Raw genomic sequence first — 16,395 nt, forward strand, 5'->3', positions numbered from 1 at the left:
CTTCTTGCAATCTGCCCAACAAAAATTATATTTACTCTCTGAAAGAAATTCTTTTTACTAGTGACTGTTATGCTGATAAATCTCTGGAGTTTTTTTAACCTTTCAGGAATTAGAGATTTTAGAGGGAAAAGGTTTTTCCATCTTATTTTGATCTCAGTTGAAAATTTTATCAGGTTTTGCTATCTCACTTGTCCATGTACCTTCTCTGCTGCTGTGAGGAGCATTTAGCACAGTAGATTGTGTCTGCATTTTTGTTTGGGGTGGGGGAAGCTGCCTTGAAATAGATTGTGTGAGCCTTTGTGAGAACATCTGAATGAGTAATTCCTCAGTTGTGTACCCCAGAAAGATGAAGCTTACCTCCCAGTTTTCTCTGACCTGGAGGATATCATTTCTATTCCAATCCAGTGGATTTGATCTGGTGGTCTCTGTTTCTCAGCCTTGTTGTGGCTGGCTGTGCTGCAGTAATATGAAGGGTTTCTTGCACATTTTTCTTTCCTGCTTTCTAGCCATTGTCTGTGTACAAAGATGGTAACACACATCATGCATTCTTACTTAAGAGTGGGTGTATTAATTTAAACTCCACATATTTGCGCACCAAGTGTATGGAATCAACTTGATGAATCATGCCAATGTAAAATTCATTATACTTTCCATTTTATGCCTTAAAATTTCACCTTTATGAGTAGAGTGGTCTGAGGTCTTGTCTGTAGAGTGCTCTGTATTTAGAGTTTTTGTACTCTTCATATATGAAAATTCTTCCTGCCCTTGATTTATTTTTGATGCAGGCTTTATTAATGCACATTTTCTTATCACACACACAGAATAAAAATGTGGTTGAACTTTAAAGAATAAGTGACTGCCCTTGCACAAAGAGAAACCTCTATATATATATGTGAGTGTGTTTGGTGTGTGTGTATATATATATATGTATTCTGTATATATATCACCTGGCCTTTAATCTTTACAGGTCATATGAGGTGGTGAGCTGTGAGGGAAATACTGCCCTTTTCCCTTCTGTGATTTTCAGAGATGTACCTGGGGGGGAAAAAAGATGGCTAAGATAAGCTTTTGGCTTTTTGGCACCTGTTGAAAAATAATTCCTTGCAAATCTTATGGTAGACATTCTTCACTGTGCTTGTCAATTGTTTCACAGCTTTACACGGATTTTAAATGGGATAGCTGGACTACATTGCTTTAGCATTTAAATGAAGCCAAATTAGTATTCTGTCAGCAAGCAGAAGGGGTTTTCATACTAGAAAGGTGTAGGAGGGGGAGGGAAAATGGGAGATGAAACTTGCTGATACAAACACATGCCATATTTTGTTAAAAATATGAAATTCTGAACCAAGGAAGCTTGTAAATTATTAAAGATGGTCCTAGATGATTTTAACATACATACCTGTCCCTGGGGGCTTATAAAATTTTTTATCAAAATTATACAATTATAACATGCAAGAGTAAATTTTTATATTTTCTAAGTATTTCCTGCATCATTACACAGTAACAATTTTTGGTTTAGATAGTAAGAAAATTTATCCTGGTGAGGAGATTTCATGGGATTTTAAATAACTAAAACTTAGATGCACAATTTTATACAAATAATAATTCATAGCAGGAGCCCATGTTCACAAAATAAGTTCCTTCTTCAAAATGTTATTAAATAGCTAACCCTTCTTCAAAATGCTTCCTGTTGGTAAAACATTGTGTTCTCTCTGTCTTATCTCAATAAAGATTTAAACAATCATACTATGTGTGGTAGTAAACTCAGTCGTCCTAAGTCACAGCTGATGAGGGGAGGTGGTTGCAGTTCTCCTTGCAGTACCGTTTGTACACAAGACTGCACAGACCATGAAAGAATAGAAACGTATGTGGGTGTTTGTTCTCTTCGTTTCCACAGTATCCTAGAGTTGCAAAATAAGGACAGAGATTGCTGAAGAATAAGGCAGTCTTTTTCTGCAACCTTGAGTAGTTATCCTGTAAATAACGTATATAATAGACATCAAACATACATTAAAAATGTTCATTACGTGGTTATTTCACTGCTTATGGAGAAGAGCAGACACCATTAAATCAAATCTGATTTTATTATTAATCCAACTGCTTCATTTCCATTTTCTCATGGACTTTTTACCTTATTCGTTGGTCAACAGTTTTTGCTCATTCTTTTGCAGTCATGTCTTCCTGTCACCTCTGCAGTGGTCAGCTGAATGAGGTGGGAATATGGTTGCAAGTGTAGATATATTGCTGGGCTGGGTGGTGAGTGATGTGTGGTAAAGAAATGAAGGGGACCTAGAGGAAAGCTGCAAGGGAAAAGGAATTTAGGGTTTCCTGAGCCGAAAATAAGATGTGAAGAGAGAGAGGGAGAAGGTTGACAGAGAGGGAAGGAAGTTGAATTTGTGAATAAGAAAATAGGAAAATTACCTGAATAGCCAGAAGAGACAGATAAAACACTATACTCTGATTATCACAAATGCCTTCTGATGTTACCTACTGGTATCCTTCAAGTAGTTGCTTTTTAATTTTATTGTAAAATGTTAATCCTTCCATTAGCTATTTCTCATCTGATTACTATAATGACCCATTTTCTGGTCTTCCTATTCTTCTCTCATGTTATTCATCCTCTTAAAATTCCAGAACTCATTTTATCTCTCGTAGGTTCCAAATTTTCATTTTGCTTTATTATTTCAGGAGCATATGTTGGTTGTATGTGCAGTTAAGGCCCATATTAACAAAACTTAACATTTACATTTTAAGTTCTCAACAGATACAATTCTTTGTACAGTTAGTACTTAATTGTAACTTGTGGTGTCTCTCACCATCTTTTCATTTATGATTTGCACATGATGTTCTGTCATTTGTTTGTTTTCCCTGAGCATGGATGTGGAGGAATCCCTGGCCTGTACAAGCTCTTATTTTCAGCTGGTCCGTAAGATAAATATAATTGTAATGTTCCGCAGTCCTAGGTCTCTCTGAAGATGAGAGCATTCATTGGTGCCTGAGATGAAGCCAGAGATGAAGCATGCAGCAATGCGTTCAGCATGACCCTGTTTGCACCAGTGCAGCTGCAGGAGGGCAGCAAAGCAGCTCCAAACAGAAGGGCACATGGGGCTGGTGGTAGGAAAATTTGTGCACTGTAGCATTCCACTGTGCTTCAGACTCCTCCATCCCTAAGCCTACCAGCATCCCAGTTTTGAACTGCAGCTTCTGTGTCTGTCCCCAGAAGGCTCTACCAGCAGATTGCTGTTGTCTGGGAGCAATCTTGGAATTTCAGGGAGCTAGTTAGTGCACTGTGCTCTGCTCCGTGTTTTCCAAACTGAAACACACGCTTTCATATCCTGAGCAATTCTGAAGAGCCAGTACATTCAGTGTTTTCTTTTCACCCAGAGGGTGTTTGGGCACTGGACAGGCTCCCCAGAGCAGTGGTCGCAGCACCAAGCCTGACAGAGCTCAGGGAGTGTTTGCACAACACTCTCAGGCACAGGGTGTGACTCTTGAGGTGTCCTCTGCAGGGCCAGGAGCTGGACTTGATGACCCTGATGGGTCCCTTCCAACTCAGCTTATTCTATGGTTCTGTGATTTTAAAATGTTTTCCTAATTTTATGTATGATTCTGTATCTTCAAGTGTGAAGAATCTGGATAATTTTTCGCAGTCCATCCATGCCACACTTTGATGGCAAAAGCTTGCCTACAGCACTCTTGTTTAGGGTGAAACACAGAAAAAGTTCCTGACAATGAAGGAATTTCCCATTGCTAAGTAGTCCTGTGGTATTTAATGCAGAAATATAACATTTTCAAAAGCATATTTTAAATTAAGCACAGTCATTTCCTTGCATTTCTGTTCAGAAATTTGGTTTACTTATGCACTTGAGTACCTGCGAAAAATCTGTTTGAGAAGAAAATATCAACACAAAATATGAATGGAAAATATTTCATGATTCAAAGCTTCTTATTACAACAGAAACAAGTTTAAATGTCAGGGTTCTTAAAATGAGAAAAGGTTCACACTTTTCTGGATCCAGATTGGATCACAAATACAGGAAGAATTTAGAAACCCCCATAAATGAGATGTATGTTTGAATAGTAGACTTTCTAAAGCTATACTTAACGGTGACTAAATTTAGGCTTACTGACTAATTTGAAATCCAAAGTGTTATTTAATTCTCTAGTACAACTCAAAAATATATTTTAAGTAAGTCGTGTGAAGATACCCCAGGTGGCTACAGATTAGAACACAGCAAATATGTAGATTACATTATCATCTAATTGTCCATAATAAGAGTTTTTTTTCTCTTTGCTTGTTATTCATGTAAATCTTCTCTTCTGATTCATTATTAATCACAGTTCATGTGGTGATTTGGCATAAAATGCTCATGACAGGATTTCTTATAGTGGGTTAATGTGGTCTGTACTGTAGTGAACGTTTGTGACAAGATCATCTAGAAACTTAATTGACTTCACAACAATGCCTCTGGCTATTATACCTAATACTCTAAGTTAAGAGATATAAAATTACATGTAAACTAATCTCTGTTTTGCTGTAGCAAAACTTGTCATCCCTAACAAATGTCGATTGTCATGGCATTATTTCTGATCTGAAAGGTGGTTATCTAACATTGTAGTAACATTTGTAAAATAGGATTAAAATAGAGTATGATCTTCATAATGCATAAATGGGCTGAATCAGTTACATAAGACTTAATTGAAGAAATGTGAAAGTGATTTATTTTGAAAGTACAGATCACATGAGAATATAATGAGCTCTGAGTGTATCACTGAACTAAAGGGGAATAATTTGGGCAGGAGGACTAGAGCTACTGGGTATTTGACTGAACATCAATCAACAACCAAACACACAAAATGGAATGCTGTGCATAGTAGCAGGAGGATTTCTGTTGATTTCTGTCCCCTAGCATATCTCTCCATGATATTTCACTTGGGATAATATGTTTGCACATTATATTCTTTATGTCCACTGTAAGCAAACTATGAAAAGAAAACAAATTTCTATTTTTGGTAGGAGAGTTTTGCAAAATTGTATGTATGTTGCAATAAATGACTTGCAGAAGAAAATAAAACTGTTCATAATGATGAATTATTTTCAGAAGTCAGTGAGGACAGAACAAGAGATATAGAAGTGACTTTCACACCATTTGGGTTAAATATTAACAAAAAACATAATTCAAGAAGAGTTAGTTGTTGGGTTAAGGATATTTATAATCATAGTATTATTTGGGTAGGAAAAGACCTCTAAGATGATCAAGCCCTACTGTTAAGATAACACTGCTAAGTTTAAGCTAGCACTGCCAAGATACTTGCTGAATTACAATAATAAGAATTACAAAAAGACATGACTAGAGATTGGGGAGATTCTTGACAACATTCACTGTGGTTTGGATATACATGTGATTCCAGCCATCTGACTTCTTACAACATGGGACAACTATCCTGCAGTTAGCTGAACCCTTTGGTTTGATAAGTCATTTTGTTTTCATGCAGGTCCAAATATCCCCTCATGTAGAACTCTGCAAAATAAGGACCTGCTGGCATTTGTGCTACTGATGAGAAAAGGGAGGAATGGAATCCTTGGAACTGTCTTTCCTTCTTTTGACTTTATTGTATGGGTTGGATAGTGTTAAGATAAAGAACAAGAAAATCAGAGCCTAAACCATGGAGATGAGGTTTATCCTCCCTTTGAAGAGAACTTTCCTTTTTAAGGAAGTTATGATAAGGCTGAACAGAAAAAGGAAAAAGTGTAGAGGTGTAAAAGACACGCTGCACTACCCTGTATGAGAAGCCAGTCCTGTACAGCCCTTCTCACTGAGAAAAATCAAATAGAATTTATAGCAAGAAAGCCTTTCCCATGACAACCCATTCATTGGTGGGTTTTGCCAGAATGCTTCATTAGTAATGCATCTGCCCAAACTGTGGATACAGAAACATACATCTATATTCTCTTTCATTTAGAAAATAACTTTAACGACAAGAAGTTTGAGATGACCAAAACTTTGCCAGTTTTCCTAGTTAATAAGTAGTTTGGGGTATCTTTTTTTTTTTTAACCGTAGTACAAAATCAGCCTCATCTTTGGAGAGCTCTTCAGTACAGCTTGCTTTGTTCTAATTTGGTTATGTACAAAAATGTTTCTTCCTTAAGCCAGACTAATGTTGAATGTTTAATGAAGGAATCTGCATAAGAAGATGTGTAAGATCTGAACTGCCTTGTGGTTTCAATCTCCCTCAAATCACGGAGACAATAATCTTTTCTGCTGGAATTCATTGTGTTGCTCATAGCCACATGGGAAGAATTTACTTGAGCTATTGACGAATGAATATTTTTGCCACTTAATTTGTATCCTTTTGTAACCCCATTTTTTGATGGTATTCCTTCCTGCTCTTACCTCAAAGCATGAAAGAAAAAGATATTTTGAGAAATGCTTTTGCTGTCCCCTTGCTGCCCCTGGCAGAGTTAATCCAGCCATCCTGCTGTGCTTATAGAGCCTGTTCTTTCCCACCCACGGTGCTTCCTCCTCACAGATTAAGAGTCAAAGTACAGGATGGTGCTGGCTCTGCCTGTGATGTATGGTTCTGCTCCGCCATGGTGGCCGTTGCCTGTTTTAAGATAAGGAGTATCACTGATGCCGTCGTGACAGCATTAAGGATGTGAAAAAAGGCAGGATAGAGGGGAGAACTTTCTTAAAGCCATATCATGTATTTGGAAAGTGTGCAAGATTTGGGGTTAAGAACCTATCAAGCAGCATCACAATCCAAACAATGTAGATTAGTCAGAATTTCTCTTAATTAATTTAAACTATGCTGATCAATCAGATTACCTGAAAGAAAACAGTAGATTACTTTAGCTGGAGTTGAGATGAATTGGTAGCTTTTATATATGCAGTAGCTTCTTCCATTTGGTGTTAAAGAATGATGTTGATGAAGGTGAACGGGAATGTGAAACCTGCGGAGAGGGGCTGGCATTTAATTCAATAATTGTTTAATGAGCAAAGATTACAAACCAAGATAGTAAAAGATGCCTGGGAAAATAATTAGATGGAGAAATTTTTTTTCTAATTATTTTTATGCTAAGGTTGTATGTCACAACCTATACTGAGCTTATCAATTATTCAAGGTTCATTCTTCCAGGGAGTCTCCTTGCTGAAAGTGATGAAATTGGTCAGCTAGCTGTTGCTGCAGTTCAGGCAGAGCAATAATTGAGGATCCTCTTTACATCATGTCATATCTGTTGGTGCATATTTCCTGTAAATTAATGAAAATAACATCTTGATAGTGGTGACATTCCTGGATGGCATAACACATGGTGCCCAAAAACAAAGTTAAAGTTGCCTGTTGCCAGCATGTCACAAAATGTGTTCTTGCTTCATCGTGCCAAACACTGTCAACAACAGTGGCGTGGCTGAGGGTAAGTAGTCACTCTGCAGTAGGGTGAGGCCACACTGGTAACTGTTAAGAGCTGCTGAGTACTGAAATGCATGGGCTATAGAGCATGGTTTCTGTTAAAGCATTTGCTTTATGGCTCTTTACTGACTTTTCTTATCCTAGCTGCCCTCCTCTTTTGGGTGGTCCATTGTGAAAGGAGCTGCAGTTTCCCTGTAGTGGGTTTGTCTTGTGTTTGGCTCCTGCTGCTGTAAGCACAAGCAGCTGCTGAAAATGAGATTTCCACACCTTCTTTTCTCTATCTCTGTCTGTACTTTCCATCCAGTTTACTTGTGCCAATCTTATCATTTCTGTGATCAAGGAATGAAGGAGATGAGGAGCTGCCATACAGAGAGCTGATCCCTGCCCACCTCCCAGGTCTGTTTTTGGAGTGGATGGGATCCCACGAGTGAGATCCCTGGGAGGTTGCTCTGCTGCAGCTGGTCCCACTGCAGCCCAGAACCCCTTCAGTTGGACCAAATCTTGGTACTTCTTTCTGCAGCTATTCCTTTTAAGGAAGCAGTTTCACACAGTTTTAATGAGATTTATAGGACAATGCACCTGTATTTTGGCAGTGAATGGTGATGGGTTGTGGCCTCAGCATCATGCTGTCAGCTCATAGTACTGACATACTGACATTACCAGTACCAGCGACGGCTCTTGTAGCAAAGCCTACAAACACTTTTCAGATTTTTGTCATGATGATACTTTAATAAGTGGGTAAATGTTAATGTTAGCAGTAGAACAATAATGCATTGTTGTGTTTGTAACTGTGGGATATAGACTACTGTAAGGAATAAGTATATTTTGGACTGCTGTATGTCCTGTATCAACTGCTCCATAGCATGCTGGAGCATGTCCAGAGAAGGGCAAGGGAGCTGGGGAAGGGTCTGGAGCACAAGTCTGAGGAGGAACATCTGAGGGAGCTGGGGGTGTTCAGCCTGGAGAGAAGGTTGTTCAGGGGGGATATTAACTGCTGTCTACAACCACCTGAAAGGAGGCTGTAGCCTGGTGGGGGTTGGCATCTTCTCCCGAGTTACAAGTGGCAGGACAAAAGAAAATTGCCTCAAGCTGCACCATGGCAGGTTTAGTTTGGATATTAGGATTATACCTAATATATATCTGTATTTAGATATTTAGGAAACATGTAGCTGTGCCACTTAGGGACACAGTCTAGTGCTGGACCTGGCAGTTTTAGTTCTGTGGTTGGACTCAGTGACCTTCAGGACCTTTCCCAGCTTAAATGGTTTCCATGATTCTGTGGTTCTGTGATAGCACAACCAGAATGAAGCCATAGCCTCTGTGCATAGGTCTGTCTTGAGTTAGATATTTAAGAGTGGAATCAATGCTTTTAATGTGAATGTTTTGCAGTACAGAAAAATAGTTTTACTAAACTGAAGTACAGTAATTTCACGACTATAAGGCGCACCCTTTTGACTAAAATTTTCCCTGGAACCCAGAAGTGCGCCTTATAGTCCGGTGCGCCTTATCTGATGGACAAAGTTCAAAAAAATTGCCTACCCGGAAGTGCGAGCTGCGAGCCACGGGGGGAGCCGGCAGGGCCATGGCTGCCAGGTGGAGGTGGGGCGGAGCAGGGGCGGGCACGCCCCGGCCCTGTGCAGGCGGGATGGCCCCTCTAGAAGCACCCCCCGGCCCCGTGGAGGCGGAGCCGTCCCTCCAGAGGCACGCCCGGGCCCCGTGCAAACGGAGCCGCCCCTACACAGGCACGCCCCGGCCCCGTGCAGGCGGAGCCGTCCCTCCAGAGGCACCCCCCGGCCCCGTGCAGGCGGAGCCGCCCCTCCACAGGCACCCCCCGGCCCCGTGCAAGCGGGACGGCCCGTCCAGAGGCACTCCCTGGCCCCGTGGAGGCAGAGCCGCCCCTCCACAGGCACCCACCGGCCCCGTGGAGGCGGAGCCGCCCTTCCAGAGGCACACCCCGGCCCCGTGCAGGCGGGACGGCCCCTCTAGAAGCACCCCCAGGCCCCGTGGAGGCGGAGCCGTCCCTCCAGAGGCACGCCCCGGCCCCGTGGAGGCGGAGCCGTCCCTCCAGAGGCACACCCGGGCCCCGTGCAGGCGGAGCCGCCCCTACACAGGCACGCCCCGGCCCCGTGCAGGCAGAGCCGTCCCTCCAGAGGCACGCCCGGGCCCCGTGCAGGCGAAGCCGCCTGTCCAGAGGCACCCCCCGGCCCCGTGCAGGCGGAGCCGCCCCTCCACAGGCACCCTCCAGCCCCGTGGAGGCGGAGCCGCCCCTCCACAGGCACCCACCGCCCCCGTGGAGGCGGAGCCGCCCCTCCACAGGCACCCACCGGCCCCGTGGAGGCGGAGCCGCCCCTCCACAGGCACCCACCGGCCCCATGCAGGCAGCACGGAGGGGCGGCGGCCATAGCCCGGCCCCGGAGAGGCAGCACGGAGGGGTGGCGGCCATAGCCCGGCCCCGGAGAGGCAGCACGGAGGGGCGGCGGCCATGCCCCAGCCCCGCCGGATGCGGGCGGGCCTGGGGCCCCGCGGCACCGCCCCTGCCGGGTACAGGCGGGCCCGGGGGCCAATGGCTGCCGGGTTGAGGCGGGGCCTCGGCCAGCAACCGCGCGGAGGGAGCTGGGGGCGAAACCTCGCTGCAAAAAAAAAGTGCGCCCTATAGTCCGGTGCGCCTTATCTGATCTACAAAGTTGCGAATTTTGCCAACTCCCGGCGGGTGCGCCTTATAGTCCGGTGCACCTTATAGTCCGGTGCGCCTTATGGTCGTGAAATTACTGTAATTTTGATGCAGTCTTCATGCATACATCTTATAGTTGGCAAATATACCAAGAAACTGTGTGTTCTGAATAGCATCTCTTAACATCAGTTCTGATCCTCAGTCTAGGTTCTTCTCTCCAATGTTTGGGTTTTCCTTCTGTATGTTGATGACCATCTTTCTGCACTCATTGTATATTTAAAGCATGATGATGGTATTAAAAACAAAACAAATAGAGAGTCACTTTCATCAAACTCTAGTAGTAGAAGATATTTAACGCCATCTTAGGTTTTTCATTATTTTTGCTGCAATTTTTATCAGTCTATATAATTGCATTATATAAAAGTAAACAATTTCCATTCCTAATATATTAATATCTTTATAATTAACTGATACTATTCATTTATTCATTTACTGTTCATATTAGCTGATATATACTGCAGAGCTTGCCTTTTCATGACAGCCTTGGTTATGACTGTGAGCTAGAGTAATTTGCATTTTTACTCCAAGCAGTGAATGGCTGTTTGCTTCTTCTGATATTGTAAAAACTCTCATTACTCTATGTTATTAGAAGGCTTTAAAAAAATGCCATTTACTTAGTAGACAAATGTCCCATTCTTTAAATGGGCTTGAATGTTTGGGTTTTTTTCCCTTTTACTTGGAATTAAGTCTGCAATGAAACTGGATCAAAACTAGAAAAAAAAAAGGATCCATTTTAGAGCTATTAAAATTTTCTATAGAGATTTTTATTTTATCTCTCATTTCACATTACATGAGATGTATTTCATGCTTGTGTACAGATTAATGTGCTTTGCTGATAATTGCCTATTAAAAATAGATAAATAAATTATTAGCTCATTATGAAACGTGTTGTAGTACCAGTAACTTTAATTATAATTTATCTACTGTGTAAGTAATCCTGCAAAATACTGTGGGATAACATATTAGTATTGCAATTGCTTTCTTGTAGTGCTCTATGATTAACACTGAAGACCTCAAGGAGCAGGTTCTCCTGGTCTCTGTGACCACACATTCTTCAGATCTGATCTGAACCAGTAACTGGATCTATCATTAGCTCAACACACAGGTGAAAATGCAAGTCCTCAGTGGAGGGAACAGTCTGTCTTGTAGCACACAATTTGGGAATATGTTCCACCTTTTAAATTATCTAATAATTTTTCTACTTACTTCCTGTGGAAATTGAATGTTTTTCTTTATATACAGGCCTGCTCAGTTCTTGCCATTTTTCACATAAATAATATTTTCAGCCTTGTCTCTTAGAACAGGTAATCATTATTGTAACAACCTTGGTGTTTGTATGTATACTAGATCTTTAGGATTTCTGATTTATGGGGGTTTGAGACTAATGTGACAAAAATGCACATATGTAATGTTTGTTATTACATCTGAGGCTTGTAGAATGATTGAACTGTGGCTTATTTCTTAAAAGGTCATGTATTTAACTTTTTCATTAAAAAATTGTTTTTAAAAACAGTCCAGCATGTAGCCTGGGACACATCCTCAGGAGGCAAAGTTTCCAGATATCAGTGTTTTGGTCAGGTCTTCTTTCACTGCATTTTCCTGGGCTTTTTAAAGGAAATATTAAATTGATATTTTTTCATTGAAATATTAATGTTTATTGATTACAAACACAAAATTACAGTTACTATTTTTATCTTTAGTGCAGCCAAAATACTAGCACCTGGTATTTTCCCTTAGCCAATTTGGAAACACTTTCATGACATAAATGGCATGTCTGGCCAAGTCAGGACAAAGTCTGTCCTGAGAGTGCCTACAAAAAATAATGAATTCTCACCTGCCTCACTCTGACCTGGGGTGGCAATGGCAACTTTACTTGGAGAAGACTCTCTTGCTTTCTCAATACCCAAATGGAAATCTGCATCTCATTTGTTTGAGTGATAGGGGCCCAAAACAAACATCAGTTCCTCATGATAACATATAGAAGTGGGACTTACAAGACAGGCATTGGTGAAATGCTGTCATCAAGACAACTGACATCCATTTTCAGTTGGGTAATTAATTCCAGAGAATTGTGATGCATATTTCATATCCTCATTATATGAAATCATTATGATATGAAATAATAAGTCTCTTACAGGTGTTTTCCTAGGCATAATAAACACTTACTTCCCCTGCAACTGTGGACACCAGAGGAGTTGCAGCAAGCCTCTGACCAGCAGGATGCTTTGGTGCTTCTCTGTTGCCATGTGCTGAGAAAGAGCATAAAGTGTGAAAAAATGCAGTGGAAGTCTAACATGGTTTGACTGGACTTGGTTTTGTCTGGTGTTGGTAAAGCCACTGGGCATCCATAGAATTACGGTGATTTGGATTGGAGGGGACCTTGAACAGCACCCAGTTCTGAGTCCCTTGCCATGGGGGCCCCGTGCCACTACATCAGTTTGCTCAGAGCCACATCCAGCCTGGCCTTGAGCACTTCTAGGGATGGGACATCCATGACTTCTCTGGGCAATGTGTTCCTCACTATCCTCACTGTAAAGAACTTATTTTTAATATATAATCTAAACCTGCACTCTTCAAGTATCATAGCTGACTTGAGCCTATGGGATTTTCAAAATATACCAATTATTACACCCAGTAATCTTGGTCAGTATGCAGTATATAGAGGTTTTTTTACCTTTTTTGTTTGTTCGGTGAGTTTTGTTTGTATGCATGTTTTAACTGTTAAAACTGACAGCAGTTCTATGGATGGGATCTGTAAAATTGATGCTGAAAATTTATGCAACAAGTATGTTTAATCCTTTTTCAAATTTTCAATTAAACCAATCCCATTGGTCAGGTGAGTTGTATGGTTGATCTAGGGTCACTTTCTGGGTATCCTGAGCCCTGCCATATTTTAGGATTAGCCCCATGGGGCAGCATTGTGACAGGAGAGGGATAATCAAATGTATCCCTTCATGTGTAATTCCAGATAGCTTGGAGTTTATTCCGATATGACCTTCAGTAAAATGGTTAATAATTATTTTAGCAAGTCTTTTGGGCTGTATTCTTGCAGAAATAGGAAGATCCTGATTTTTGGCTTGCATTTACCTTTTTTTCTGGAAATCTGGTGTCTGATGCTGCTAACAGAGAGTCACTAGCACTGTTCTGATCACTCTTTAATTTTATACTTTGTAGCTGGTTCCTAGTGTCCAATTGCTGCTACACATTAGTTCAGACCTATACTATTATGATCCTAATTTTAACCCATACAAAAATTTTTCAGATTTTTCCAAGTGAAGGAGAATTAATGTCTTGAATTTCAGTAATCTTTGTAATATTCTGGGGGGAAAAATGTAGAATCCTACAGTATTGAATATTATAATTCAATTAGAGAAAAGATCAGGCGGAAGAATGTTGCAGAAATAAATGCTCATTTTTAGGTGGAATAACTTCCACCATTTGCACATTCACAGTCATCAGGGAGTTATTGGGCTACATGTGTCTTTTGAAACATCTGTCAACTACGCCAGAGATCTAAATGCAATGTGTTACATTGGTTATATTTGTGGATTTCTTACATTTCCTAGTGGAATTTCATTTTGTATGCTAATCAGTGCAGAGTACAGAAGTAAAAATAAGATTAAATTTTTGTGCATGTATCAGTGCTCTGGATGAATGACTTGCCCCATTCTCTTTTAATTGTATTGCAACATCAAATACATGAGATAGAGTAATATCGTTTTTGTCTTGGGTATCCTGCTGTCAGTGTGGGAAAAAGCATATTTTTTTTACTTTTGTCCCAGTAATGAAATAACATGCTGTGGATGGCCTTGAGCTACTCTGAACAGTTTCACAACATGTTGTTGCTGATTCCTGCAGCCACACTGCAAAACTCATTTCATTGTTGTGTAGGAAGTGGGCTACAATCCATTTGACAAAATGCCTCACTGCATGACTTAGGTGCACTGTATTGACTGTCCCTATTCAGTGTTTGCTCTGTGATATGGTGTTCACTGTAACCCGATTTACAGAAATTATGTACCAGGAAAGCTAACTTGTGGACTGCTTAGGTGCAAGACTTTCAGCATTAACACATTTCTATGGTGCTGCTTTAGGCAACTGTACCATTTCACACTGTTGACCTATATTTGTGATACTTGACATTTTTTATAAATACTGTCAAGGATAATCCATCACAGGACAAGTTTCCAGAGTTTCAGGATGTTTGTTAAACCCTCATAGCTCAAATATAGAAGTGTTTCAAAGGGCAGTATTTTACGTTGGTAAATTGAGAAACAGGTTTTCCATGTAAGAAAATTGCTAGGGAGTCATTTCCAGAAGGATACAGCTGTCTTCAGTTAACAGAGTATGTTCTCCAGATGAGACTGGGATGCAGCTGCCTGTTGCCTGAGGACCATATGTTTCTGGAGGTTGCATCATTAACTCCCTCCCGTTCACATTTGGGGCAACCACCACTGTAATAGAAAACCAAAATGTGGAGTAAGCTGAGCAGTGCCTATGGTGTTTAAAGATCTGTATTACTTTCAAACTGAGTTTTTGAAATAATTTAGTCATTGAGACCTGTCTGCTGATCTCTTATGTATGCAGTCCCTCAAGACTCATGTCCTTTTCTCTCCCATTGTTCAACAGCTCTGTGAAGTCAAAGAGAATTGCTTTGTGTGGTTTGATATAGCTAATAAGGCAGTCAGAGCGCTGAGGACCTTGAAACAACCCAAAGAACTTTAGCTTGGCTTAAAAATCTCTGGATAAATGATCTTGTTGATGGGGAAGCATTATGAAAGAAGCAAGTTCACTGAAGTGCATTACTTGAGTAATGCTTAAAGCAGCTGTAGTTCATTCACGTGTTTCATGCAGTTAAATACAGAGATAAACTGTGCACCCTTCTGTTTAACACTCAGTGTAAACTGAATACATAACTAAGTCTCCTGCATGCCTCAGGCATTTCTCTGTGTGCTGCATTATCTCAGCTTCACTCGTGCTTCTCTAGATTTAGACTGAAAGGATAGCACATAGCAGGGTGGTTTGTGGGACTGCAGCTTGTGTCTGCTGCAGAGCTGCAGGGTCTGCAGCTCCCCTGTAAGCTGCCTCTCCAGGAAGGCCTCATCTGCTTCATGTCTCAGCTCATCACTTTGGAGATGCAGGCAGAAAAGAGGTTATTGATGTTCAACAGTATCAGATAGCACAGAGACACCTAACAGAGGAAAAATGGATGAATTCATGTGCACATGGATAGGCAGGATAATGGGTGGATAGGCACGGATGCCAGAATAATGACAGCATGTTACTTTACCATATTTTGAGATATTGGATCTAAGAGATGTAGCAGGGGAGTTTGGGTTTGGGTTTTGTTTGTTCTCTTTAATTGTAGCTGTTAGTGCTACCATTTAAGCTGAGGTGGTTGCTCATTTAAGATGTAGCATTTCCAGTTTTTTTAGGGGACTATTACTTTTTCTAGGTTGAGCAAGAACTTCCTCTCAACTGAAGGGTGTTGACACACGGTGGTCCTAAATATAGAGGGAAGTACTGTTTTCTGAGAGGGAATGGAGGCAGCTCTGGAGTATGAAACCACATGTACAGCCTGGAGGAGTTATGTAAGGACACTGCTGTTTGCAGAGCAGAGGCTTTGCTGCTACAATTAGTGCATACACTCGTTACGCTACAGCCATCGTAACTATTAAAGAATAGCATTGAAATATGTTATTTTTCCACGAATACTTAAAATTTCCAACTCACTCCTTCTGCTCTCCCTCTTTTCCTGAGAGCAGTGGTGGTTTTGTAGGAGGCAAAGAGAGATACAAATGAGGAGTAGTTGCTGTAAGTTTGGGGCAACTTTTTGGCAGCATTCTCAGAGTTTGGACAGCCATGAGGTGTGTGAATAGACGGACACGTTCTTTGCAACAGAGATTTTGTGTCTGATAAAAAAAGTAATGCAGCTCTAGGGTAAAGTTTGTCCACCCAGTGTTTCTTACACAAGGGTGATTCTAGATGATAACACATCTGTATGAGATATTTGGAGATTACCTGTGTGTGTGAATCTACACATACAGGTAACCAAGGGCAACCCTCAAACCACAGCCAGAATGCAAAGGGTAGATTTATTATTTCGTTACCTTGCTAACCACACTAGGTGACAGAGGGACAGGGGCATGGCTCCATCCTAGCTGGCAGGAGGGAGGGCTCCTGTCTCTCTCTAACAGGAGGCTTCCCCCATGTCTGTGAGTGTGTTATCTCTCCACAGGACTTCCACTTCTCAA

The 16,395-nt window shown here is 41.2% G+C and overlaps 1 protein-coding gene across 12 annotated transcripts in view; it reads left to right on the plus strand.

Moving 5' to 3' along the window:
• The window catches only part of ANKS1B (ankyrin repeat and sterile alpha motif domain containing 1B), a 536,016-nt gene that overhangs the window by 468,657 nt on the left and 50,964 nt on the right, over positions 1-16,395 (plus strand). The window lies entirely within an intron of this gene.

This window comes from Catharus ustulatus, chromosome 4, assembly GCF_009819885.2.
Source record: "Catharus ustulatus isolate bCatUst1 chromosome 4, bCatUst1.pri.v2, whole genome shotgun sequence".
Taxonomy (NCBI): domain Eukaryota; kingdom Metazoa; phylum Chordata; class Aves; order Passeriformes; family Turdidae; genus Catharus; species Catharus ustulatus.